The 5,001-nt window shown below is 38.4% G+C and overlaps 1 non-coding gene across 1 annotated transcript; it reads right to left on the minus strand.

The window, feature by feature from the left end:
* Positions 1 to 985: 985 nt before the first annotated feature.
* On the minus strand, positions 986 to 1,094 carry LOC140852985 (small nucleolar RNA R71). Its single transcript, XR_012136062.1, has one exon. It is a non-coding gene; the product is annotated as a small nucleolar RNA R71 (small nucleolar RNA).
* Positions 1,095 to 5,001: the final 3,907 nt, after the last annotated feature.

Below are 5,001 nucleotides of genomic sequence, written 5' to 3' on the forward strand. Positions count from 1 at the left end.
TATTCCACATTAACCCTAGCCTAACTAAAATCAAGTAGACATTGGCCCCTAGTATTAATCGAGTTTAGTTTTGAGTAATGTGGTGAAGTCAAGTGCAAAGTAAGTTCGAACTCACCCCTGAAACTGGTGTCTAAGGCTAGAGGTTACAAAGGCTCTGCCTAAGTGAACTCCTGGTTATTTAATTGATTCTGTTAGCTTACCTGACCAATTCAATTGGTGTCTAAGGCAAGCAACGGGGGGACCCCCACGATCCCACCTCTTACCTGGCTAGTTGAAGAAAGTGAGAACAAACCCAATTTGCATTTGAGCTAAACCACTCTACATCGAACTGTTAGGTCTAAAAAATTCGTAGGTGTCTAGGTTTAACTATTTGCTAACTTGATTGCAATTAACACTTAACCATAACTAATTCTTCTCACCTTACGTATCTAGGTCTAGAGCTCTTTCTTTCTTTTCTCTTCTTTTTCTATTTTCCTACAAAAAAAAAACTTGAATCATACATTAGGATTTGCACTGGTATATGCAAGGTAGAGATCTCTCTATCCTGACCTAGTTAAACCCAATCCTGAGATTGAACGGTTGATTCATATTAAACCTGAAAATCAGATGGCTGGAGATCCTAGAGAACCACCTAGGTAGATGAAGGAATATTTTATTCCTTCCACTTATAACCCATCGACTTGTATCCACTTACCTGATATCCCTGCAAGCCACTATGAGATCAAGTCGACCACAATCCAGATGCTTCTATCTTTCTATGGGAATACTAATGAAGATCCTTACAAGCATCTGGATGAGTTCTTAGAAATTTATTCCATGATGAAAATTCAAAATTTTACTGATGATACACTTAGATTGACCTTATTCCCCTTCTCACTTAAAGACAAAGCCAAGTACTGGCTTGGCACAATAGGGAGACCAATCCGAACTTGGCCTGAAATGCAGCATGAGTTTCTTAAGAAATTCTATCCCATAGGTCGAACCAACACCATGAGGTGAGCCATCACTGGATTTGCTCAGCTTCCAGGAGAACAAATTCATGAATCATGGGAGAGACTTAAGGAACTTCTTAAAAAATGCCCACACCATGGTCTATCTAAGTGGTAAATTGTTCAAGCTTTTTATGAGGATTTAGGTGACCAATACAGATAGATGGTAGATGCATCTTGTGGGGGTGCATTCATGAGTAAAAGTGAGGATGAAGCCTACACTTTATTTGAAACTTTGAGAGAAAATTCAATCAATCATGCTTCATTATCCTCCTACGAAAGATCAATTCCTCACCAAAAGCGGGCAGAAATTTTTGAGATCAAGCAAACAGACTCTAGTCCTAAGATCGATCTGAACCTAATAACCCAAAGATTAGATAAAGTCGACCTTCTTGCCCAGAAATTTGATCAGTTCATAGCATTAGGTCAACAATCTCCTGTACAATACACACCACCACCTAATTATCAGGAGATTTGTTCTATCTGTGCTAGCCCAGCCCATCATGTGAGCGAATGTCCCACGGCTACACAGTTTCCACCTTTCATTCAAGAACAAGTTCAAGCTGCTCAAGGTTACTCTAAACCTATCAATGATCCATTCTCTAACACATACAATTCAGGCTGGAGGAACCACTCTAATTTTTCTTGGAGACCCCAATAGACTCAGGCTCAGACCCAAATTCCTCCTGTGCAAAATTTTCAGAGTAGGCCTCCATATCAAAATTATGCCTACAATAGAGGTCAGCCCAGTCAATCTATCCAGCCAGCATATCAAAATCAGCCATCATACCCACCTCCTCAATAGACTAATCTAGCTGATGATAGATTAAACCAACTACAACAATTGATCATGACCCAACAACAATCTATCGCTAGGCTAGAAATACAAATAGGATAATTAGCTGAGTCTACCATGAGGAGAGAAACAGGTCAACTCCCAAGCCAACCAGTACCAAATCCTAGGAACAACCCATCCACTCATCAACCACCTGGACCTAATCATCAATCCACTGTCCCATCTAAGAATCCTTAATTTGAAAATGCCAAAGCAATTACTGAACTTAGAAGTGGTAGGATTCTTAAGAACCCATATCAAGATCAGGTGAGTAAAGCTAGTATTGATGCTAGCCCAAATAAAAATTTGGAAGAACAGATTAGAACTGAGACTAACCCGATAGATGAACCAAAACCAGAAATTGCTACTGATCTAAGCAGAAAAGACACAGAAAAAAAAAAGCAGATGAGTTACCCGAGACATATAGACCAAAAGTTTCATTTTCTTCAGCCTTAGAAGCTGGTTCGTCCCGTAAAAAGCAAGGAGCAAGCAACGAGAAACTGATGGAATTGTTTAAACAAGTTCACATTAATCTACCCCTCTTCAATGCAATTCAACATGTCCCAGCCTGTGCTAAATTTCTTAAGAAACTTTGCACCCAAAAGCATGAACCACGAACAATAAAGAGAATCATGTTATCTAAGGATGTTAGTGCAGTCTTGTTAAATCCATTACCTTAGAAAATGAAAGATCCTGGTGCTCCTTTGATTTCATGTGTTATAGGAGACATCACCTTTGACCGAGCTTTGTTAGACTTAGGAGCTAGTGTCAACCTACTTCCAACCTCGGTCTATGAAAAATTTGAGATAGGAGAACCGAAACCCACATCGGTTATTTTATAACTAGCTGATAGATCTGTCAAGACTCCACGTGGTCTAATTGAGGATGTTATAGTTAAAGTCAATACATGTTATTTTCCAGTAGACTTCCTCATACTTGATATGGAACCATCCCAAGAGCTGAATCAAAATCCTATAATTTTAGGTCGCCCATTCCTAGCCACTGCCAATGCCAATATTAATTGTAAAACAGGAGCTATGGATATTTCTTTTGGAGATCAAAAGGTGAGAATCAATATTTTTAATGCCTCGAAGTATGCTCAAAAGGAGGAAAGCTGTTCATTAATTGATCTGATAGATGAGATAGTTGAAACTGATTTCTCCTTAGATTTGAAAGAAGATGATATTCAGGATGAATTCAATGACGAAATCCAAGATCAGGAGGTGAATGCTTTGCTTGATTCACCTCATTTAGCACAATCACTATCTTGGTCAATGAAAATTGAGCCTTTACCTAAGTTAAAATCAGAACCACTACGTCCTTCAATCCAGACCCCACCACAACTTGAACTGAAACTTTTGCTTGAATCACTCAAGTATGCATTCTTAGGACCTGAGAAAACTCTACCAATAATCATTGCCTCTGACCTAACCCATGAACAGGAGGACCAATTGTTAAATGTATTAAAAGCACATAGAGAGGCCATAGGTTGGACTGTTGCTGATTTAAAAGGTATCAGTCCATCAATATGCATGCACCATATTTACACAGAGGATAATGCCAAACCCATCTGAGAAATGCAAAGACGGCTCAACCCGAATATGCAAGATGTAGTTAAAAAGGAAGTAATTAAATGATTAGATGCTGGTATCATTTATCCTATTTCTGACAGCCACTAGGTGAGTCCCACTCAAGTCATTCCAAAGAAATCTGGACTCATGGTTGTCCGTACTGACCATGGAGAACTTGTACAAACATGACTTTCTACTGGGTGGCATGTCTGCATAGATTATAGAAAACTTAATGCAGCCACCCGTAAGGATCATTTTCCCTTACCCTTTATTGATCAAATCTTAGAGAGATTAGCTGTCCAATAATATTTTTGGTTTTTAGATGGATACTCAGGATATAATCAGATAGCAATCTATCCAGGAGATCAAGGAAAGACCACCTTCACATGTCCCTATGGAACCTTTGCTTTCCGTAGAATGCCTTTTGGATTATGTAATGCACCCGCAACTTTTCAAAGGTGCATGATGTCAATATTTTCAGCCATGGTAGGAGATTTTCTAGAGATATTCATGGGTGATTTTTCAGTCTTTGGGGAATCTTTCGAAAGTTGCCTCAATAATTTGGAGAAAATATTAAAACGATGCATTGAGGCCAATTTAGTTTTAAGTTGGGAGAAGAGCCATTTCATGGTTAAAGAGGGAATCGTATTAGGGCATATTATTTCCAAGAGAGGGATTGAGGTTGATAGAGCAAAGGTTGAACTGATTTCTAAACTTCCTCCACCAACTTCTGTCAAACAAATTCGATCTTTCCTTGGTCATGTAGGATTTTACCATCGTTTCATCAAAGACTTTTCTAAAACATCCCGCTCTCTATGTAATTTGCTTGCAAAGGATGTCCCCTTTAACTTTAATGAAGAATGCCTTAAAGCTTATAAATTTCTGAAAGAAGCTGTGACCAAAGCTCCAATCATCCAATCACCAGACTGGTCACTACCTTTTGAGATCATGTGCGATGCTTCTGATTTTGCCATAGGAGCTGTCTTGGGCCAAAGGGTAAACAAATATCCTGTAGTAATTTACTATGCTAGTAAAACTCTAAATGAAGCTCAGATGAATTATACCACAACCGAGAAAGAGTTATTAGCTGTAGTATTTGCCTTGAAAAAGTTTCGATCATACCTGTTAGGATCAAAAATCGTGATTTATTCAGATCATACGGCTTTGAGATATCTACTCTCAAAGAAAAATGCCAAACCATGATTGATTAGATGGATTTTACTGCTACAAGAGTTTGATATTGAAATTTGAGATAAGAAGGGATCTGAAAATGTTGTAGCAGACCACCTATCAAGGATCTTAGTTAAAGATTGTGAACCTGCATCAATTGAAGAATCTTTTCCAGATGAACAACTTCTAGTAGTTTCACATACAAAGGCTCCTTGGTTTGCAGATATTGTGAATTACTTAGCAGTTAGACAAATTCCTGATGGTTGGTTTAAAAATGAAAAGGATCGATTTTTTGCTCAAATCAAGTATTATCTTTGGGAAGATCCTGAGGTTTTTCGAATTTGTGCTGATCAGATCATTTGTAGATGTGTTCCTGAGACTGAACAATGGAGTAGCTTAAAATTTTGTCATACTCTTGCTTGTGGAGGACATTTTT

The sequence above is a fragment of the Elaeis guineensis genome, chromosome 12 (assembly GCF_000442705.2).
Source record: "Elaeis guineensis isolate ETL-2024a chromosome 12, EG11, whole genome shotgun sequence".
NCBI classification, from domain to species: Eukaryota; Viridiplantae; Streptophyta; class Magnoliopsida; order Arecales; family Arecaceae; genus Elaeis; species Elaeis guineensis.